Genomic DNA, 24,716 nt, shown 5'->3' on the forward strand with positions numbered 1-24,716 from the left:
CGTTTTCAGTTCTTTCAGAAACTTTTGTTGCAACTGGGAGGGAATTGACAAAGTGCTTGGCTGGGCAGCGCCCGTGGTGGGCGGCTGCTGCGTGCGCGTTTGGCTTCGCGTCACAGCCTGCATGCCCAATTGGGGCGCTGTCCATAGGGTGCTAACCACTTCTGGCGCTGCCCCAGCGTCCTGAGGTTGCCTTGACAACGCATCAGCCAAGAAGTTCTTTTTCCCCGGAATAAATTTCAATTGAAAATTGAAGCGGTTGAAAAATTGAGCCCAACGGACCTGCTTGGGGCTCAGTTTCCGAGGGGCAGTAAGCGCCTCCAAGTTTTTATGATCAGTCCATACTTCAAAGGGATGATTTGCCCCCTCTAACAGATGCCGCCAAGCTTCCAACGCGGCTTTTACTGCAAACGCCTCCTTCTCCCAGACATGCCAACGTCTTTCAGTTTCGGAGAATTTCCGGGATAAGTAGGCACAGGGCTTGAGGCCCCCAGTCCCGTCTTGTTGCATCAACAATGCCCCAATGGAATAATCGGAGGCATCTGCCTGTACTACAAAAGGCTTTGAGGGATCAGGATGCTGTAAAATGGGCTCCTTGACAAAAGCTGCCTTCAGCCGCTCAAACGCCGTTTGACAAGCAGGCGTCCAGCGCAACAGCGCCCCGGGATTCTTGACTCTCCGAGTATCTCCCACCCCTTTTGTTCGAAGCAGTTCAGTAAGTGGCAGGGCAATCTCGGCGAACCCCTTTATGAATAATCTGTAGTAGTTGCTGAACCCCAGGAAACTTTGCAGTTGCCTGCGGGTGCGGGGACTCTCCCAGTCCATGATAGCCTGCACCTTGGCAGGGTCCATCTCTATGCCTTTATCTGAAATTCTATACCCCAAGTAGTCAATTCGGGTCTGATGAAAGGCACATTTAGACAGTTTGGCATACAATTCAGCTGATCTGAGTTTACACAATACTTTCCTTACCAGAGCCACATGCTCTTCCATGGTTTCAGTATAAATCAATACATCATCCAAATATACCAGTACCCCTTTAAACAGATGTTCATGCAGTACCTCATTGATTAATTGCATAAATACCCCAGGGGCCCCAGCCAAACCGAATGGTAACACCTTATACTGGAAAGCTCCCAACGGGCAATTGAATGCAGTTTTCCACTCATCCCCCTCCTTAATTCGTACACGATAGTAGGCTTCTCTTAAATCAAGCTTAGAGAAGATCTTTCCCTTGGCCAGATGTGACAACATGTCCTTGATCAATGGCAAGGGATATTTGTTGGAAATTGAGACGGCATTTAATCTGCGGAAATCGGTACAAAGTCTCAATGTCCCATCCTTTTTTGGGCGAAAAAGCACCGGCGCCCCCACCGGTGAATTTGCCGGCTCAATGAATCCGCGCGCCAGATTTTTGTCCACAAAGTCTCTCAACAGGGTCAGTTCCTTTTGTGTCATGGAATACATCTTTGGCTTGGGCAATTGGGTGTTGGGCAGCAGTTCTATGGCACAGTCCGTCTTTCGATGGGGGGGCAACTGGTCGGCTTCCTTTTCACCGAATACGTCAGCAAACATCCTGTATTCGGTCGGCAAGCCTTCCAGAGGAGGAACCGGGTAAGGCGGAGTCGCAGCTGCCGCAACCCCCACCATCTCCTCTGGGGCACCCTTCCCCTCGGCCGCTTGATAGAACCCATCCCTGAACGTGATAGTTCGGTAAACCCAGTTTATGTGGGGGTTTTGTTGCACCAACCAGGGTACCCCCAACACCACCAAGGGTCCCCCCACCAGAGCCACGACAAAAGACAACCCTTCTTGGTGGCTGCCCAGCTGCAAGGCTACGCGCCCTGTAAAATGGGTGACCGGTTTGCCCCCTGCCATGGACCCATCCAGTTGAGTAAAAGCGATGGGTCGTTGTAAAGGGAAAATGGGTAGCTCCAAAGCCGCTACCACGTCGGGGTGCATAAGACACCGGGAACACCCCGAATCAATCATGGCCCATACTTCTACAGTCTTGGATTGGGAGCCCAATTTCAATTTCACCGTGAGAATGCGGTAACTGCCACTCACCGATGGAGGCTCGCGCCCTTCCTCTACCACCTGCCCAGCGGCGCCCTTTAGAGCAGGTGGCTGGCGTTTCCCGCCGACGGCAGGATTTCGGTCTCCCCTTCCATGTTGTAGAACATCACATCGTCTCCCTCGGCTTCAGCCACCGCGGCTTTCTGCTTCCTTGGCAATGCAGGGGACTTCGCCGATGGTTTGCCGGGCCGTTCCTCCCCCTTTGCCTTCGGGCATGCTGCTACTCGATGCCCCTCCTTACCACATCTCAAACACAAGCCTTTTGCGTACCGCTTCTCCCGCTCCTCGTCCCAGGGTCATTGTCCCGGTTTCCCCCCGGTGCTCACTGGGCGGCTGGGTTTCACCTCCCGCCCCGACTTGGCGGTCTTCCGCTGGGCAAAGATCTCCTGGGCATGTTCAGCCCTCCCCGCCAGCAGGATCCATTCGTACAGCGTATATGGGTCGTCCCTCCCCAGGGACCAGCGCAGCACCTCTGTATTCAAGCCATCCTTGAAGAGCTCGATAATGGTTGCTTGGGACCAGTCATCCACCTTCCCAGCTAGCGCTTTAAACTCCAAAGCATAATCCGCGACCGATTTGAACCCCTGCTTGAGTTCCTTCAGGGCTCGCTTTGCTCTCTCTTTTGCTAAGGGGTCCTCGAAGTGTTGTTTCAACGCCCAGAGGAACTCATCGAAACTTTCCAGTTCAGGCGCTTCCGACTGGCACATCTGGACATACCAGTCTGCCGCCCTCCCCTTCAGTTTGGTGGCAATGGTGATAATCCTTGCCTTCTCCGATTGGAAAACCGCTCCCCATTCTTCCATGTAAGTTTTCGCATTTGTCAGGAAGAACGAGAGTTTAGTCGGGTCCCCATCAAACTTGACAGGGAAGTCTCGCATGCCGCCTCCCGCCGGGCTGCGCCCCACCACTGGTGCCGCCGCGGCTGGTGCTTCCCTGGCTCGGGGTGGCGCGGGGCCCCGGGGCGATCGTCCGGGCGATGCTACGATTTCCATCTGGACCGACTGGTCCCCTTCGCGCCTCCGCACCACCCGTCGCCGTTCCGGGGACCGCCCCTGGGAAGAAGGGGTTGAATGCCTCTGGCTTGATTCTTCCCGGACCTCTCGCAACGAGGTCACATCCAAGCTCAGCTGTTTCAGTATAGCCTCCAACGAATCCATTTTGGACTCCAGTACTCGGATCCGATCCGGAGTGGGTGAGCCCTCCGTTGGCTGCACCTGCACCACGTTGGGGGATAGTGGGTATCTCTGCCTCCAGGATGGGCCCCCCGCTACGGTGGCATCTCCTTGGGTCTCATCCCAGGTGAGCAGCTCGCCCGGGGAATTCACGGTGGTCTCCGGGGCCGTTTTCAGCCCCCCGGCTTCACTCTCCGCCTCGGAGCTCGCCTCTTCCCGGATGGCTGACAGCTCCCCCCCTTGGGACGGTCGGCCGGACTGCCTCACGGTCGAGTCCGGTTCCCCTTCTTCCATCATCATGATGTCGGGTTCGGTCATCGCTGGCTCTCTCCCTCACAGGGTTCGACACTTGTCTTTCCTGGACAGGGGCCAGCGGGTTTAGGATCTGAGATTCTCAGCTTTATGTAATGATTGCCCTAGCCCAAATACTCAGACTCACAAGAGGCTGCTAAATGAAATCTGATTTATTAAAGAACTAAAGACAAGTACAAAGAAAGCTGAGAATGAGCAAAAGCGCGCCAAATACAAACTTAAACCCTTGGTGCAAACGTATCCCGCCTCCCTCGTAATAGCCCCGCCCGGCACAGGTGCTAGCAATCGTCAGAGTTGCTAGCCTGGGAAAGTAACCTTGAGCTCAGTAGATAAGACAAATACATTCCAAAGCAAAGCGAAAAGATAACTGTTCCCATCCTCCCCACAAAGATGAAACACGCATCCAATTAATGACATGCGAAACGTTACGATGTATCAAAGACATTGAAACGGCGAACATGACAGGGAGGGACTCTTCCTTGGACACAGGTGGAGTTGGCAGAATCAGCCTATTCCCATTCATTGATCACTCTGCGGCTGGGGGGCAGGAGGAGGACAAGCTATTGTCTCCTGAATCCAAGCCCACAACTGATGACGGCGATGAATCAGAGGAATCAATAGACAACCAAACAGCACTCTGGACACATGGTGGGCTTAAGAACAATGAAACATGTAATTTTGAGCTAGAGGACTCATACTGTGCTGCCTACAACCATTGTGAGGCATGGGTCAGCAGTGGAAAGAGATGAAGCATCTCAGTCTCAGGAATAAGTATTTGCTTAAGTATCATCCATGCCTCTTTCCCACTGCTTGACAATAAAGCCACCACTTGATGGCAAAGTTCCTGCTGCCAAACAGAGTAAAATGCCTGTGCCGTAATTGGGGAGCTGGTGACAGAGTAATCCAAATGCATCGAACTTGATGTTAGTATGGTGTTCAGTGATGCTATTTAATGGAAGGACTCTGGATTTCAATGGCATTTCCATTCATGGTTACCAGATTATATGATTTAAACATGAGGGAGAACATTATCTGTGATGATAAGCTGCCTTGTAGAGAATGCTCCTCCTTGTGAAAGGGGCTCATGTGGAAGAAAGTGACATGTCTCCATTCAGGTGGAGGATGCACATGATCCCAGCTGCATGGTATTCATTTTGATGAACCCAAGCATGTCATACTTCGGATACATTTGTTTAGTGCATTGCCAGGAAGAGAGCTGCAAAATGTTGGCTTGGTTGACTTGCTGAGGCGTCTCCCCCTTTGCCCTGTTAATAGTGTTCATAGTGCATTTTCTGCAAATGCATGTTGGCTTGGGCTGCTGAGTTTTTTCCTCTCTCCTGTTGAATGTTTTTTTTCTGAGCAAAGAGTCTGAGTTTCCAAGATAACTCTTCCTTTTTTTGTCCTGTTGAAGTTTTAAAATATACATGGAATTAGTTTGTGCTTGCTGGTTCAGCCTGGAATAGCGCTATTGTCTTGTTTGGTTTTCACTATAATCTTCTATTTATTCTTATAAGAACCAAGCAGAAGATTTACTTTGAAAGCCAGACTGCAAAAGCTAAAATCTGCTGCTTGGACTTGCTAAATGGGTTAACTGATTTTCTGTGCTGCCTGTTACCTGCCACAGAAGCTGCAGAAAAATTGGGTAAATTTGAGATGTTTTGATTTCTTTTTTTCTGAAATTTTCTGGAAGTTGATCTTTGGAACCAGGCTAGGAGGTGGTAATTGGAAAAAAAAAAAGTTGATGAAATGATGGCCCTGCCCCTAATTGGACCTAAAGACTGCAGAAATATGCCCTGGGAGCTCTTTTTTTCTGCTCTTGGCTCATGATACTGTCTTAATCTCACCGCCTAATTTTAAGTAAGACTAGCTGAAGTTGTCCTTAGCTCTGCTGGTGTTGAAGTAGTATTCTCCCACCAACATCCAGTGATAGATGGAAATTGTGTAAAATATGTTATGCTCTGTCATAACTTTGGAGGAAATGAGGTCTGAGAAGTTTACTTTGCATTGCAAAGGGTTTACAAGCAGTGGCCAGCAGCACAAGCATGTGTGCAGTTGCGTGCACCTTTTGGCAGGGATAGACAGGAATAGACAGCTATTTAACAGGAATAGACAGCTAGCCTGCAATGAATCCAAGTGCAAATCAGTAGACAGGTAATGCATTCAGCTCATGGGGTGAAGTTCAAGGCATTCATAGGAAGGTCATCAGTCAGTCTGGACACAGAGGTTTTAAGTCTTGAGGGCAAAGAATCCAGGCTGTTCTTCATGGAGAGGTGCCAGTTGGCTGTCACCCTGACAAAGGGTCACTTTATCAGGTCACAATACTACCTTCTGAAACCAGTTAAGGCCAACACACTCTTGCCTGGCAAGAAAGTTGTGCTGAACACCTCTGTTCTGTTCTCTAGGGTGCGTGGCACAACTGGGGACTGGACAGCTGCCCGGGTCTGGGACCTTTGTCATTTGGCTTTGGGCACAGCTGCTCTGGAGGATTGCTGGTGGAGTCAGCCCCAGTGACTTGATTGCTTGCCAGTTCCTGTGGCTGACATTCATTCCACACATCTGGAGCAGGCTTTTTGACATTGGAATATTTTGAGTCCACAGTGGGCATGAATGCATCCCTCCACCCAGGACCAAGGCTTGGGCTTTTGGAGGAAACATTGAATCAGCTGGACATGGGCCGTGTTTCCCACAGCCATTCTTCTGACCTGTAGCCCTTTCATCTATGAAGTACTGGAGATGGCCAAATTGATGGCAGAGGTCCAGAATGCACACTACGTCATCTTCTGTCTCACCCTGGACAACAATGGGCAATGGAGGATGCATAGGATGAAGGTTCTAGAGGCAAAGTTGAGTCTCTTGTGACTTTATAATTTAGTCCGTCTTATATTTCTATGCATTTATTAGTATTAGTTCAATAGCCTGTATTAATTTAACCTCTGAATTTATTTCTATCTCCTGTCTCTGATATGAGGTCAGCCACAATGGGCTTAATTGCTGCAATCTCCTTCTGTACATCCCAGACTGACTCCCTTAGGCATATATCCTCCCTGAATTGTGAATGGCTTTGATTTAGAAACTGCATGTCTTCACAACTGTAATCTCTTCAAGGATGCAGATAATGAATGCATTTAGAGCTTCCCCTGTTTGAGGTGGGATGAGAGTCACACTGTTAAAATAACAACAAAAGGCAAGGCATCTGTGTTCTTGATAAGTTAAGTGCCCCAGTAATATAGAATGTTTGTTCTTGACAAAGGGACACCCAAAATTCCTTGGGCAACCCCATCTACATTCCTTATCTAGTTCAGCAGGGGTTACAGAAAGAGAGAACTTGCCTGTAATGAGCATCAAGTCAATATATGATCCAAGATTCAAGGCACTGATGGGAGGGCCATCAGTTGTTCTGGGATCAGAGGACAGATTTTGCAGATTATCTATAGTATCTATCTATCTATCTATCTATCTATCTATCTATCTATCTATCATCTATCTATACATCCATCTACAAAACAGGAAGATAGGTAGCCTTCAGTGAAGCTGCTTGAGCTCAGGATATAGTGGTTGGAGAGCAAAGACTGGGGTAGACTGCAAGCAAAAGATAAATGCACTCCTGCATTTGTCACAAACTGCCATCACATTTGCTGCAAGGGAAGCCATGGCTCTTTGTCTTCACTGAACCAGGCATCAAGACATGGTGATTCTGTTTGTCTGCACTTACTGTGTAAAATAATGCTTCTTTGAGACTTATGGTTTTCAAGAGAGTATACCACATTTCCATACTCACCCTTTCCACTGCCTTCTTTAGACATCTATTAATGAGATATATAATATGGTCAGTCCTTTTATTTGCTAGTGTGCCATCTATAAAGAAGCAAGACACAGCCATTTGGGTGCTCCAAAGTCAGCAGAACAACACTGTCAAAGCCAATGGATTTGCTGGTAGTGAATTTAGGCTTTCCAGGTTTGGAATTTAGGATTCACTTAGGGATTGAAAACCCATCAGTCACACCCAGTAAGAGCCAGACCAAGGGGCATGTCTTGGACTGGTCATTGGTATCATTACCTATTAAGCCAGGGACAATGTAGCTCTTACTAAGAAGATCTGAGCCTTCCCCATTCCATAAAGTACTCTAAATTCTTTGCCGAAGCAGAACACATCATTGGGTACCCTACTGGCCTTTCAGGAAAGAACAACAATTCTGGAAAGCAACATGTTGGGTGGCCCTATTGGAAGGTGTGCTGAACATTTTTCAGCAACAGCAGGCTGTCTCCCTGTCTACCTATTGGACTCTGTATGCTTCAGCTCACTTATTTGCCTGAAAAAAAAGTTAGACTTGAAATAAAAGTCAACCGCCCCCACCCCCCTCTACCATCACAGATTTTTTTCCCTGTCTGAAATACCAAATTTAGATCTTAAATTAATGTTCTCATGGACCAGGCATCCATTAATATGGGAATATGAGGACCACTATGAGGAAACTGTTCACTAGAAGGTGCTGGTAACATACTAGATACACCTCATGCCTCAACTAACAACTTGTTTTAGTTGGGGGCCTTCCCCATACACTTTGCTATAGGCTCTTAAATCCATTCATCTTGTCTCACAAACACTGTCATAGGCAACAGTCTGAAGGGTTTTAATTAAAAAAAAATCTTGGCTCTTGGCTTTATCTGCAGAAGGCATTAGCAGGTTGATTCTACCTCCCCCCTGCCCCTTTTGGTCCATGAATCAATAAGGCAGAGTTTGGCATACCTCTCTCCCTGTATATTTCATCCCTAGCCAATGCCTGCACAGTGCCCTTTTCTAATTAAAAACTGGACACTTTCCCTGTGCCCATTAATATTACCCTGCATAAATCTGTCCTCTGTCCACACAGCTGCCACATGCGATCTGCACTATACCTTGCAAATGAAGTTGGCTTGTGCTGAAAATCAACAGCCATGTGGAGCAAAACTGTTTTTCTGGATATATGGCCAGATTTTTGTTTTGAGTATACATGAATATATAGGAGAAGGCATGTGTTTCTGCTGATGCATTCTTTTTTTAGATGGTAATTGGAGTTTATTTCATTCTGTTGGGAAATTTTTTTTTTAAAAGATATATTGATTTGTTTGAACTGAGACTTAAAATAGCATCTAACATTTTTATTACTTTAAAAGATCTTTTCTAAAAATATATAAGAAGATGACATCTTGAATAGCCAAATGGACCTGGCAGAGCCTTGAAAGAATTTCTTGGCTTCAGCTGTGAAGATTCTGGTAAGAGAAAATCCTTTGATTTGCCAAAATCCTTTCAGAAGGTAGTAAGTATATTAGCCATGTAAAACTGGGTGAAGCTATTATGCTATATTTACTGCTCTGGAAGAAAATGAATTTTACATACCTGCTGTGTAAATATGTGAGTTAGCTTTGTGCATGAAGCAAAACTGGAGACATCAAATATACAGTCTAGGGAAGGGCTTTATATGTGGGAACTTTGCCTCCGCACATATTCAACAACTGCTCTTCACAGTCTAAAATCATGCCTTCCCTTGCCAACTTCTAGAAGTGAGCCCAATTGCTTATGTAGCATAAGTTGAATCAGAGGTGTCAGTAACAAACTGCAGTTACTTCAAAATCATGACATGTGTGGAATGATGTCATCATGCAACTGCCATAATTACATACTAGCATGACATCTTCACCTCCCTCTATTCCCTCTGCTCCCTTCCATTACTACAGATATGGGAACTTGATGTAATGGGTGACAATTAGGGATGTGTCTAAGGACAAATGGCTAAACTGAAGTTTGAATTCTGTTAAAATAGTAAACCTATATCATGTGCTGTCTGCTGTTGTGCAACTTCACTGTTAAATCATGCTAAGCAGCTAGCTGGTCAAGTAGCTAGTGGTAAGATTTACATATCACACTAAACCATCAAGTGGCTTGTTGGTTTTGATTAATATGATGTATGAATCCAGCCATTATAATTTGTAAACCATGGTTTGAGGCTTAGCATTATGCCATGCATTATTTATTATTTATTTATTAAACTTGTATGCAGCCATAATATGAAAGAACTTTCAGCCATTAACAACAATGTAACAATAAGGAGAGTCCCCCTCCTTGGGGGGATATGGGCAGTAATAGAAATTTGAATAATAAATAAATAAATAAATAATGCACAACTTAAAACATCCATGGTAGGATTAAAACATCCTTGATATACAACAATGAATTAATTACATGTAAATTTAAAGTGTTATACATAAAGTGGATGCCTACAAACCAACTATACCAAATCAAGCAAATACAAATAATATAAATAATGTCAACCTAATTAACTACCAGACGCACTCTGGAAGAACTACACCAACTTCAAGTAAGCTATCACTGAAGGAGGAAATCCAGCTTGTATATGTAGGCTGTTCAATAAGTCTGGAAGCATTATTGAGAAGCAATGACTCCTTGCCTAAACCCCCTCACTTCACAAAAGTGGTGGATCACCAACGGTTCTTCCCAGGATAAGTGTATCAGATGGGTTGATTCAAGCTGAAAGAAGTGGTTCTGCAAGGACCTAGATGCCAAGCCATATGGGACTTTATAGATTAAAAACAGTACTCTGAACTGCACCCTGATACAAACTGGCAAACAGTGCAGAGCCCCCTACCCAGGTGTAATATATTACTGCTGGCAAGTATTCATATGCATTCTAGATAAAATTGTGTTAAATTTGCCATAAAGATAGGATTAGTGTTGTCTTCTGTTTCCAGTGGAGAGCACTCTCCAAGCTTTGAATTCTAAGTATTTGGTAATTCATGAAATATCATAATGCCTGTATAAAAAGGTGTATTATAATATACTGAAATAGGCCATAAGAAAATAATAAGACTTGCAGCCTGGGAAGGAAAATAGAAATATTTTCATAACACCAGTGTTTATTTATTTTATATCCCACCTTTATTATTTTTACAAATAACTCAAGGTATCGGACATACCTAATACTCCTTCCTCCTCCTATTTTCCCCACAACAGCAGCCCTGTGAGGTGAGTTGGGCTGAGAGAGAGAGCGACTGGCCCAAGGTCTCCCAGCCGGCTTTCATGCCTAAGGCGGGACTAGAACTCTCAGTCTCCTGGTTTCTAGCCTGGTGCCTTAACCACTAGGCCAAACTGGCTCTACATTGCATTACATTACATGTACATTAGGTAGTATGTTAAAAATTAAGTAGAAACATAATGTACTATGACACTATTACAATAGGCATACTAGTGAAAATTCTTTTTTTGTAGTTACTTAAATATAATCTTAAATCCCTGCCATCTCTGTTTTGGATGGCTGACGGTTACCTATTCTTGCATTTTATAAAAAGCAGTTTATACAGTTTGCGATGTACGTGGGGAGTTTACAGTGTCAGAGGTTGCAGTGCAGATGATTGTAGGAGGCCAAAACGAGTTGAATTAGGTAGTGGCATTAATAAACAAATGCTGTCACACGGAAGTTGAGCCTGTATAATTATTCATAAATGGCTTCAGACTGACTAAACCTGAACACATCCTCTTCTGAAAGCTTGAGCACTCCATCCGCTTGTGGATTTAAAATCTGCCCAAATGTCCAGGTTTTAAGAGACTGGCTGGAACAGTGCTGGAGAGTGTATTGGTGGCGGCAGAGGCACTGTGGCATCCAAAAGAAAAACAAATGTCTTTTTCAGCCATGGCCATCAGCAGGAAGAGGGACAGGGACAGGGACAGTATTTCCTTACCATAATAGCTGAAAGTTGCTTCACTTGAACTGGCAAGAGAAAGGAGAGGGGCAGAGCCTTTTCAGTGGCAAGTGAGGATATATGCCTGTGCGTTTATTTGTTTGTTTGTTTGTGTAGTTTTCAAATTTCTATTACCGCCCATCTCCCCCCAAAAGGGGGACTCTGGGCGGTCTTCAGTAAAATCAACAATTAAAACCATAAAAATATAAATTACAGTATAAACAAACCAATAAATAAGAATAAAATAGATACAAAATCCAAGGAGTGAAGATCTTATTCGTTGGGGAGGGATCTACGGTGCTAGACACCCCCAAGAAGAACTGGTGCCCCTCCCACCCCAGGCAAGGTGGAAGAACCAGGTTTTGAAGTTCTTCTGGAAGGCCGGGAGTGAAGGGGCCTGCCTCACCTCTGGGGGAAGAATGTTCCAGAGGGTGGGTGCAACTGCAGAGAAGGCCCACCTCCTGGACCCCTCCAAGTGGAATTCCCTTACCGGCGGGACCTGTAGAATGCCCTCTCTGCATGACCAGGTGGGATGGGTCGATGTTATGGGGATGAGACGGTCCCTCAGGTAATCTGGCCCCATGCTATATAGAGCTTTAAAGGTGATAACCGATACCTTGAATTGGACCCAGAAGCAAACTGGCACCCAGTGCAGCTCGCGCAGCAGTGGTGTTACATGTACCAATCTTGGGTCACCAATAACTGCCCACACGGCTGCATTCTGGACCAGCTGAAGCTTCCAGATACTCTTCAAGGGTAGCCCCATGTAGAGCACATTGCAATAGTCTATATGGGAGTTGACCAGGGCATAAGTGACTGTTTGGAGGGCATCTTGGCCCAGGAATGGGCGTAACTGGTGCACAACACGGAGTTGTGCAAAGGCCTTTCTGGCCACAACTGCTACCTGCTCTTTGAGCAGAGTCGTGAATCCAGAAGGACCCCCAGGTTATGCACCGGGTCTGAATGGGGCAGTGCAACCCCATCCAGAACTAAGGATAATAACTTCCTGGATACAGAGGAGCCATCAACCCACAGCTACTCTGTCTTACTGGGGTTCAGCTGAAGCCTGTTGTTTCCTCTGTTGATGCAGCCCAGGACTGCATTGGCTTTTTTTGGCAGCTGCAGCACACTGCTCACTTGTTCTTAAGTGGTGGTCCACCAGGACACCTAGTTCCCTCTCATAAGCACTACTGTTGAGCCATGTGCTGCTTATCTTGTACTTGTGCATCTGGTTTTTCCTGCCTAAGTGTAGGACCTTACATTTCTTGCCATTTTTGGTTGAACTTGTCTTGGTTTCATTAAACCACTTGTGGTTCACAAAAGATATGTTCTTTTTAAATACTGCTTCAGCCCCAGTTAGCTCTCACACGTTCTTTGAATATACTTATTCATTTGGGTTTAGGGGAAAACTGTTCCTTCAGTCTCAGCAGCTATCCCTCATGGCTATATGTTTTGGATTGGGCTAAGACACCAACAGTAAACTAATTAAATTATATTTTGCATTGCCTAGCTCTCACTCATTATTTAGATGTATTTTGGGGTTAGGATATTTTGGGGTAACTGAGGCAACTGCAGTTCACTGTTAGTGAAATCTTATTCTACAACAGCTCTCCCTTTAGTGCTTTAGAGACAGAACATGTGCTGGGAAGGGGGAAAGTAGACCGCAAATAAATCCCATTTGCATGCTGTGCACAATGCAACACATTGGGTGAAACAACATCCTCTCCAGAAAATCCTCTTTTTCAAAAAATTCATGTACTGTATAGTAACCTTTGTACAACCTCAATTCATTCTGAAAACATGAACAATAGAAAATTGATTGATGGCCTGTTCAATAACATCAGATAATAGCTAGGGCCTTGATATAAGTGTTGGCAATCTTCATGGTCTAATTCTACCTTGTTTGTATAGGTTCCCATTTAAATACTTGATTTAAGGGAAACTTTCCCTTCCCTCAAGGGAAACATTTTTTGGTATGCTAAACTTGGATGAAAAATTGCACTTTTCTCTATCAGCAGAAAAAGAAAGAAACCTCAATGTTTTCAGTTCATAGAAAATTAGAGCAGTTCTGATAGAACACTGTGAACAGTGTATATGTTGAAGAAGCAGATTTTTATGGAAACAAGTGTCTGACCGGTCATTAACACTGGCTAACACCTACAATCATCAGCAAAGGATTGTTACCTTGTTGTGGTGCTGGAGCTTGAACACCTCAATGATGCCATGAGCTAAACCATGAAGGGCCACCCAAGACAGGAAGGTCATGACAGAGAGGTCAGACTAAATGCAATCCCTGGGGAAGGTAATGGCAACCCACCCCAGTATTCTTGCCGTGAAAACTCAATGGATCAGTACAACCAGAGATATGTTGGTATACCATCGGAAGACGAGACTCCCAGGTCGGAAGATGGTCAGAATGCTACTGGGGAGGAACAGAGGGTGAGTTCAACTAGACCCAGATGTGATGACGCAGCCAGCTCAAAGCCAAAAAGACGGCTAGTGGCTGATGGTGCTGGTGGTGAACGGCGAATCCGATGTTCTAAGGATCAACACACCATTGGAACCTGGAATGTAAGATCTATGAGCCAGGGCAAATTGGATGTGGTTATTGATGAGATGTCAAGATCAAAGATAGACATTTTGGGTGTCAGTGAACTGAAATGGACTGGAATGGGCCACTTCACATCAGATGACCACCAGATCTACTACTGTGGACAAGAGGACCACAGAAGAAATGGAGTAGCCTTCATAATTAATAGTAAAGTGGCTAAAGCAGTGCTTGGATACAATCCAAAAAACAATAGAATGATCTCAGTTCAAATTCAGGCAAGCCATCTAAGATCACAGCAAGCCAAATATATGCCCCAACCACAGATGCTGAAGAAGCTGAAGTAGAGCAGTTCTATGAGGATCTGCAGCACCTACTGGACAATACGCCTAAAAGAGATGTTATTTTCATTACAGAAGACTGGAATGCTAAGGTGGGCAGTCAAATGACACCTGGAATTACAGGTAAGCATGGCCTGGGAGAACATAGGCTGATAGAATTTTGCCAAGACAACTCACTCTGCATAACAAACACTCTCTTCCAACAACCTAAGAGACGGCTTTATACATGGACTTCACCAGATGGACAACATTGAAATCAGATTGACTATATCCTTTGCAGCCAAAGGTGGTGGACATCTATATAGTCGGTAAAAACAAGACCTGGAGCTGACTGTAGTTCCGATCATGAACTTCTTATTGCACAATTTAGGATCAGACTAAAGAGATTAGGGAAGACCCACAGATCAGCTAGATATGAGCTCACTAATATTCCTAAGGAATATGCAGTGGAGGTGAAGAATAGATTTAAGGGACTGGACTTAGTAGATAGGGTCCCGGAAGAACTCTGGACAGAAGTTTGCAACATTGTTCAGGAGGCGGCAACAAAATACATCCCAAAGAAAGAGAAAACCAAGAAGGCAAAATGGCTGTCTGCTGAGACACTAGAAGTAGCCCAAGAAAGAAGGAAAGCAAAAGGCAACAGCGATAGGGGGAGATATGCCCAATTAAATGCAAAATTCCAGAGGTCAGCCAGAAGAGATAAGGAATTATTTTTAAACAAGCAATGCATGAAAGTGGAAGAAGACAATAGAATAGGAAGGACAAGCGACCTCTTCCAGAAAATTAGAAACATCGGAGGTAAATTCCAGGCCAAAATGGGCATGATCAAAAACAAAGATGGCAAGAAGAAGAAGAAGAGATCAAGAAAAGGTGGCAAGAATATACAGAAGACCTGTATAGGAAGGATAACAATATCGGGGATAGCTTTGATGGTGTGGTCAGTGAGCTAGAGCCAGACATCCTGAAGAGTGAGGTTGAGTGGGCTTAAGAAGCACTGCTAATAACAAGGCAGCAGGAGACGACGGTATCCCAGCTGAACTGTTTAAAATCTTGCAAGATGATGCTGTCAAGGTGATGCATGCTATATGCCAGCAAATATGGAAAACACAAGAATGGCCATCAGATTGGAAAAAGTCAACTTATATCCCCATACTAAAAAAGGGAAACACTAAAGAATGTTCAAACTATCGAACAGTGGCACTTATTTCACATGCCAGTAAGGTAATGCTCAAGATCCTGCAAGGTAGACTTCAGCAATTCATGGAACGAGAACTGCCAGATGTACAAGCTGGGTTTAGAAAAGGCAGAGGAACTAGGGACCAAATTGCCAATATCCGCTGGATAATGGAAAAAGCCAGGGAGTTTCAGAAAAACATCTATTTCTGTTTTATTGTCTATTCTAAAGCCTTTGACTGCCTGTACCATAACAAATTGTGGCAAGTTCTTAGCAGTATGAGGATACCAAGTTGTCTTGTCTGCCTCCTGCGGAATCTGTATAACGACCAAGTACCAACGGTAAGAACAGGCCACGGAACAATGGACTGGTTTAAGATTGGGAAAGGAGTACGGCAGGGTTGTATACTCTCACCCTACCTATTCAACTTGTACGCAGAACACATCATGCGATGTGCTGGGCTTGAGGAATCCAAGGTTGGGGTCAAAATCACTGGAAGAAACATTAACAATCTCAGATATGCAGATGATACCACTTTGATGGTATCTGAAAGCGAAGAGGAGCTGAGGAGCCTTATGATGAAGGTGAAAGAAGAAAGTGCAAAAGCTGGCTTGCAGCTAAACTTCAAAAAAACCAAGTTTATGGAAACCAGCTTGATTGATAACTGGCAAATAGAGGGAGAAAATGTAGAGGCAGTGAAAGACTTTGTATTTCTAGGTGCGAAGATTCCTGCAGATGCTGACTGCAGTCAGGAAATCAGAAGACGCTTAATCCTTGGCAGAAGAGCAATGACCAATCTCGATAAAATAGTTAAGAGCAGAGACATCGCACTGACAACAAAGGTCTGCATAGTTAAAGCAATGGTGTTCCCCGTAGTAACATATGGCTGTGAGAGCTGGACCATAAGGAAGGCTGAGAGAAGGAAGATCGATGCTTTTGAACTGTGGTGTTGGAGGAAAATTCTGAGAGTGCCTTGGACTGCAAGAAGATCAAACCAGTCCATCCTCCAGGAAATAAAGCCAGACTGCTCACTTGAGGGAATTGTATTAAAAGCAAAAATGAAATACTTTGGCCACAGAATGAGAAGACAGGACACCCTGGAGAAGATGCTGATGCTAGGGAGAGTGGAAGGCAAAAGAAAGAGGGACCGACCAAGGGCAAGGTGGATGGATGATATTCTAGAGGTGACGGACTCGTCCCTGGGGGAGCTGTGGGTGTTGACGACCGACAAGAAGCTCTGATGTGGGCTGGTCCATGAAGTCACGAAGAGTTGGAAGTGACCGAACGAATAAAGAACAACACCTACAATTGTATAATCTTCTCCTCTTCTCTTCCCTGGAATGCCATTCTGACTCTTGTGTTTTTCAGATTTTCACTGCCATGGACAGATTAACAGTAGCATTAATAAACAGCAAATTTCTTCCATCCCCAACAGCCAGTCATTTGAGTAAAACAATGCATACAGGTAGTCCTCACTTAATGACCACAATTGGGACTGGAATTTTGGTCACTAAGCAATGCAGTTGTTAAGCAAGGCATCACGTGACCAGACCTGATTTTACAACCATTTTTACCATAGCCATTAAGCAAATTGTAGTGGTCGTTAAGCGATTCAATGGTTCCCTATTGATTTGGCTTGTTGGAAGCCAGCTGGAAGGTCGCAAATCATGATCACATGACCATAGGACACTGCAACCAGTTGTAAATACAGGCTGGTTGCCAAGCACCCAAATTGCAATCATGTGACCACGGGGGTGGTGCGATGGTCATAACTTTGAGTATGGGTCATAACATTTTTTTTGCCCTGTCATATCTCCAAACCATTGTTAAATGAATGGTCATTAAGCGAGAACTACCAATAAAAAATGATGCAATTCCAAAATGGATTCTGGGAAAAAAAATGGCAGCCACCAGTTAGTAAGAACATGAACAATCTAATTTGGTCATAGCAAGTACCCTGCCCCCAATTTTGTTGCATTTTATCCCTCTGAATAATCACTGAAATGCCTCCTTCCATTTGGGCTCATAATGCATGTGTCACCATGTCATACCACTGGAATTTTTCTTATCCATGTGGCAAACAATTACATGAAGAGGGGAATTGAAATATGATAGTGTTGTGGAATACATTTATATTATTTTAGATAATGCCAGAAAGGGAGAGAAGTGGGATGGGGAATATACTGCTTTGGATGGAAACCACAGGTGTGCCAATGGAGAGCTGCCTTCTTCTATAGGAACTTGCCTGTCAGCCAAGATGATAGAAGCCCTTCTCTAAAAGCCCTTGACTAGGCTGACCATATTTCCTTGAGACAAAAACTGGACATTGGGATGGCAAAACAGGACAGGGTTAAACTTATGTAATATTCCGTATTCATGAAAAAGACAATAAAAAAAGTTATCGACAGTAAGCTGGGAAGGGGCAGGAGGGGGAGGTGCAGAAATGGTTGGGTCCAGAGAGGCTGGTGCAGGGGTGGCATTGGGTGGTGAGGTTGCAGGAGGGCTGAGGGCAGCAGCAAGCTGGGACGGGAAGACAGGAACAGAGGCAGCAGCAGGCTGGAGAAGCACAGGAGGGCTGAAGGCAGTGGCGAGTGGGACGGGAGGACAGGAACGAGTGGCAGGAGGCTGGAGAAGTGGAGGGCTGAGGGTGGTGGTGAACTGGGATGGGAGGACAGGAATGGAGGTGGCAGGAGGCTGGAGAAGTGGAGGGCTGAGGGTGGTGGTGAACTGGGATGGGAGGACAGGAATGAGTAGCAGGAGGCTGGAGAAGTGGAGGGCTGAGGGCGGTGGTGAGCTGGGACAGGATGACAGGAATGGAGGTGGCAGGAGGCTAGAGAAGTGGAGGGCTGAGGATGGCAGCGAGCTGAGACAGGAGGACAGGAACAGAGGCGGCAGGAGGCTGGAGAAGTGGAGGGCTGAGGGTGGTGGTGAACTGGGATGGGAGGACAGGAATGGAGGCGGCAGGAGGCTGGAGAAGTGGAGGGCTGAGGGTGGTGGTGAACTGGGATGGGAGGACAGGAATGGAGGTGGCAGGAGGCTGGAGAAGTGGAGGGCTGAGGGTGGTGGTGAACTGGGATGGGAGGACAGGAATGAGTAGCAGGAGGCTGGAGAAGTGGAGGGCTGAGGACAGCAGCGAGCTGGGACAGGAGGACAGGAATGGAGGTGGCAGGAGGCTGGAGAAGTGGAGGGCTGAGGGTGGTGGTGAACTGGGATGGGAGGACAGGAATGGAGGTGGCAGGAGGCTGGAGAAGTGGAGGGCTGAGGGTGGTGGTGAACTGGGATGGGAGGACAGGAATGAGTAGCAGGAGGCTGGAGAAGTGGAGGGCTGAGGACAGCAGCGAGCTGGGACAGGAGGACAGGAACAAGTGGCAGGGGGCTGGAGAAGTGCAGGAGGGCTGAGGGTGGTGGTGAACTGGGATGGGAGGACAGGAATGGAGGAGTCTAGTGAACAGTTGTCCCCGACAACCTGTTCCTCTCTGGTGTGCCCTTTTATTTTCTTCCCGCCATTTTGGCCTGAGAGCCAATCAGCTTCTTTTCTGCTGGGCACACTTTTCCGACCGACTTCCACTGCACTGATTGGCAGCAGCAACTCTTCCTCTTGCTCACTGCCAATCAGCTGTTCCTGCGGTTCCGCTCTAGGTTTCCCACTGGATTGAGAACTACCGCCAAGTCAGCCTCCTTTTCAATTTCAATTTCAATTTTTTCCCGCTTTTCCCAATAACGGCTCTAACGTTTTTAAAAAACAGGACAAAACTGACATTTATACCAAAATGATGGGATGGTCGAGAAATGTTAAAAAAATGGGACTGTCCTGTTCAAAATGGGACGTATGGTCAGCCTACCATACGTCCCATGTTAGGTACATGGGTTATTGAAGAAAGGACTTCTTTTGTGATGGTACCTAAACTGTGAAACTTCCACTTTGGATCATTTTACATAGTGCCTTTTTGTTTTACTGAAGTTGGATATGAAGTTTCTTATGTAGAAACTTTTAATATTCAGTAATCTAGTTTCATCCTGCTATTTTAAAATTTAGTTCTTAAATGTTTTAATTCATTGAAAATTAACTTCACTATTTACAGTGTTCTATTTGTTTTAAAGTTTACTTGTATGGATTTGGATATAAAATTACATACATTTAAGCCCTCCCCTGCTAAACTATTTTAAGAAATGTTGTGAAAACTAAGCTGTAGTATATTCAAATAACTAATTCAATAGTTGCCCAAATGTTGGCACTTTGTAGTTTCAGTTAATACTCCTTTTGTTTTTTAAGGATGCATTTCTAAAAGTGGAGAGCACAGAAGAGGAATAATGTAAAGCATATTTTCAACCTGAACAGTGATGGCTTGCAAAGTGAATGGAAGCACGTGGTCTGCATAAGAAGTACTGCAGGCTGTCTGAGTTCTGACCTAAGACATTCACCATGGCAGGTGGATCAATCAGTGTGGATGGTGCTGTGCTGGTAGAGAAAGAGGTTTCCTATATTGTTACTGCTGTTTTGATCTTTCAAGTGTTGACTCTCCAGGCAGCTTGGTGGACTCCCATCTGGTTAAACAAGATGACATGTCATTCCAAAGCTTTCACCTTAAAGGTTTGCTAAGATAATACCAGACTGGCAAACAAACATGGGATTTGTTGTTGTCACAGGTGGTAAAACCAATGTGTCAAGGACTGACTGGAGTCCTGGTGGTGCTGTGCATTGGCCAGTGACTTGCTTAAAGGATGCCACTGCATCTTTGATGCTTGCAACTTCTTTGTAATCTTAATCTCTTTGTTTCTTTTATGTTACACTGGCCCCCCAAGGTTAAAGAAAGAGATTTAGACCTGAAACACAAAAACCAACCCTTCAAGCTTGGGAATTATCTTTGCCTTTAAATGTGACTGATCAATGCCCATTTTCTTTTGAAAATAAAACCCTTTTGAACCTTGAAAGCCTTCCACTGTTGAGCTATGTCTAAGTGCCACATGGGGAAATGGGCTGAAAACAGCCCATTTTTTCCTTTAGCGCTTACATTGGAGGTCTTGAAGTTCAGTCCAGAGCAATCAATTTAATTGGTGCTAGCTCTGGTGACAGATTATGCCGGTTTACACTCAAGTATAGCACAGATTTAAATGCTGGGGGAAAAAAAGCAAAAGATACACTCTTTGGTCTCTACTTAAAGAGGGCAGCTGTATTGGAAAAAGAGCACATTTAATTTATCACTGTCAGAGCAGGTGCAAAGTTTAATTCTAACTAAAAGCATTAAACAATTAACCCAGACAGTCAGACGCTTCTAAAAATGCTCAGTTGCAAGGAACAAATGGTCCAGCTTGCCAATGGAATTAATAATAATTTTAAAAGTCCAGATTTCTCTTTGATACAAGCAACTACCTTCCTTCACTTTTTAAAAAATATTGAGTTAACTGGAAAAGATACTGAAGGCAAAACTCACATTCTTAGCTCTCCAAAGACTGCTGAAATACATTCCTATGTGGCAAAGTCCTCCCTGCCATCAGCTAAGTAACAGGACTGATGTTCAACTTCATATTGCCATGTCCTCCACACTTCTGAGAGGTGAGAAGTTCCAAAAGCAACACAATGCATTTTCTTTCCATTAGCAACTTTATTCAGTGGTTATGTGGCAACTGGAATATTTGCTTGTCGATTTGCAAAGATAACTGGGACAAATCAGTTGCCGCATAACCACTGAATAAAGTTGCTAATTCAGTTTCAGAGCTGTGTGAGGACCAGGGGGAGAGAGAGGACATGTGCACTTTTTCCTTAAAGGGTGCTTGCTTCCCTTTAAACTCTCAGCTATCCTTGTCTCTTTTTTCTCTGAATTCAAATGGCCAACTCACTCAAAATGGTTTCTCTTTTTCTCCTTAACATTGAACCAGTTCATCCTCTGAGGCCACCACCATTTCTGTGTCATATCCTGGATCCACTGAGAAAATTCCAAGCAATCATTTCAGATGGTTTACAAGCAATCAGTTTTGCACAAATGGTCACCCAGCAACATTTCTTAACTATATGATGCCAGTGAGACTTTTGGCAACTCAGCCTTCCTTTCTTCCCATTGTACTTCTCTGAAGATGTAAGGTATCTAAGTTATCTCTGATGTGAGGATAGGAGAGTTACAAAACTTTCCCATTTCCATGATAAAACTTCAAAGGAATACAGATATGGGGATGCCATTAATGGGAGGATTCTGACTATCCAATGAATTTCATGCTGCCCAGCCATGTGTATAATTCAAATAATGTACAAGTTTCCCCCAGTGCTCATTTATTAAGTATGTAAAGACTGATCTGGTTCTTATCTTTTTCCTTTATTTTCCTGTAGATTTATTTGCTATGTCACAGTTATCTCTTTAAAAATCTGTTTAAATTGGTGGTATTAGGTAGAAGCCCAGTTGTGTGATACAACTAAGAGGTGCTAATGAGATTTGCCCCAGAGTCACTTTCTCTGCCAGTTCAGCTAACAGGGCTTGTCTTTCCTGGATTGCTTACACATCCATTCTGTAGTCTTAGCTCCACTTGAGTGAATTACTGTGAGACATATAGAGAAAATTTTTGAGATGTCTTTCTAGGCAAACCTGAGATTGGTAAAGGTTTGGGAGTTTCACAGAACTCCAAACAGAATGCAAAGTTTAATCAAGTTCAGAACTGTTCCACATATTATGCCAAATAAGATGCTTAAGGTATTTCATGGAACTAAAAGCATATCTGAGAAAACAGTCCAGATTGTGAAAACATCATTGTGGGAAAGTATTAATGCCCACCCATCTCAGCTTTTTCCACCCTATGACCTTCCCTCAAAAGGTTAAGTATTAACCATTATTTATTCACAGATCTCCTAACATCGTATCGGGTTGAGCTCTGAGAAATAAATTTCTGAACTACATCACTTTAAATATCCTCCCCCCATTCATACTCAAATACATAGACTTAATAGTCCCTCCTACCTGACAAAATTAAAATATTTATGTTAGGTTATATATTGGGCTATGTTTCAAATTTATGTTGTACTAGAGTGACCTTGGCCAGAAATGTTGACAGTGCTCTGGGTCTAGGCATGCTTTCAATCTGAAACAATGCTGTGAAATATTCGACTGTGGAACTTAGAAGTCTACCTTGTATGACTCAAACACTAGGCTGATATAAAGCCTGAAGCTACAAGGTGGTAACTAACAATCCTCAGGCCAAAAAGAGTAATTTTATTTTTATATCCCAGTTGCAGCTGTTTCCCATGTTCTTGAATAGAGTGGCAAAATATCCATCGACTTTGAAAAGTGGGAGGAAAATGCTTAGGATTGGAACTTAGACATACATAGAAGCTTTGACTGGGGTGAACTGCATGTATGTATTGTGCCTGCATTAAAGCAACTTATAGTGAGTCTGCAGCAGTATCTGCAGGGGGTCAGAATAGGTAAGATGGCCATCACAGCAGCATGATCAAAGCCTCATTTCTTTCTATGTGGGTGTGTCACTGAAACATGTACAGAAAGGGTGGAACTTGGATTATGCTGGTGTGATCTCCACCTTGCCTGTTTTAACACTCCCTGTGGACACCACTATGAATCTCTGAAGCTATTGTTGTTACTGAATGCAAGGTTGAGACCTTAGACAGGCAACTTTTATTGCTGTTTTTGGTGTGAAATCTGACAGCCCAAAGCAAAGAAAAATGCAAGGGAACCCCAAGACAGATATCACGATGAATGTGTATACGATACTGTGCTCTGACAGCTGCCATAGGATACTGTTACAGAAATGCCATCTGCTCAGCTGAGAAACATTGTCTTCTTTCAATACTTGGCCTGGAGCATAGTAATAACCCACTTCCAACAAAATGGATAGAGAGCTACTCCTGTATCCACTGTGAACATGGAAAGGCAATAACATGAGTTTTGGAAAAAGGATCTTTTACTTTCCTTCATCCTCCTCCATGGTTTAAATTATGGAGCCCTACAAGACTCAAAGGACCTTGCATTGGATCCTCCAGCAAAAATGTTTCAGATGCTTTAGGACTTTTCCATCAGCATCAAGCATAAAAATGATCCTGCATAACTTTTCCTACCAATACTCATTCAGTGTGATGAAAAATAAATTTAGAAATTATTTTAAGGGGAAAGGAACTTTGGAGACGTTCTCAATGGTGAAGTGTGACTATCCTGCATTTATTTAGATACAAAAGATGTATGTAACTGTCCTGACTTTCACCATACAATCATCGCTCCACAGATGTGCTGTCTCCATGGCTTCTCATGCTTCAGTAAAATCCTCCCATCTGGCATTTTTCAGTAGGAGTCCTGCTATCACTGTTAGAGGGAAGCCCTCTCCTTGGGAAATTGTTGAAGACTTTCTCCTACCCCTGAAATTATCTCACCAATTTCTCAGCTTACAAATTTGGTGAAGGATTTCAAAAGGCTCAGCCTCTAGAGCTAGTTCCATAGTTGCCAAATGGAATACGGTCCATTCTGTACATTTAGCTTTGAGAAGGGAAGAGCTGAAAGGTAATGCAGACATCGTCTAAAGGCCAAGGATTCCAAGCAAGAGTTGCCAGACAGCTTGCCTGCAACGTTTTCTTATTTCCTTTAGAGCGGTGTTTTCCACCATAGGCAACTTCCAGATATGTGAATTTCAACTTTCAGAATTCTTCTGCAGTTTGACCACAGCTAAGTATTCTGGGAGTTGTGAAAGTTTGCCCAGGTTCAGAAACGCTGCTTCGAGCTACTGTTAAGGAGAGAACAGATATTCAGGTGGTCTTATGAGTGCAGTACAAAAGAGAAAGATGAGTAATTCTTTGGCTTTCTTTCTATTTTGCCTAATACCTTCTTTTGGCTTTACTGTACAGATCCTCTTAATGATGCAATTTCACAGAAACTGACCCATGGAAATTTATGGATCATCCTTATGTAAGGTATCTGGGACATCACAAATAGACAGGTAGTCCTCAGGGTATGACCCTAACTGGGACCGGAATTTCCATTGCTAAGTGAAGCAATCATTAAGTGAAACATCATGTGACTGTGCCGCTTAGTGACTGCAATCCTGGCAGTCCCGGTTGCGGTTGTTAGGTGATAACCTGGTGCTTCTCCTGCCTGTGCGAAATGCCTCACTTCAACTACCCTCCACCTATCTCCCCCCCATCTCTGCCCTTTTAGCTGCCCTGTGTTCCGTGTTGCCCCCTACCTGCTGCCGCCCCCTGCTGCCACCCCCAGCTGACTTTAGTCACCTTCTTCGCCTTGCCTCTCCTCCACTGGGCTCACTGACACTGGTTGGCCTCAAGCCCTTTGGTGCAGGGGCAGCCATGCTGTCCTTGCCCCACGCTGCTGCCTCCCTGGCCGACAGGCTCCTAATGGGCCTGCTCTGCTTCAGCAGTC

The sequence above is a fragment of the Candoia aspera genome, chromosome 1 (genome assembly GCF_035149785.1).
Source record: "Candoia aspera isolate rCanAsp1 chromosome 1, rCanAsp1.hap2, whole genome shotgun sequence".
Classification (NCBI taxonomy): Eukaryota; Metazoa; Chordata; class Lepidosauria; order Squamata; family Boidae; genus Candoia; species Candoia aspera.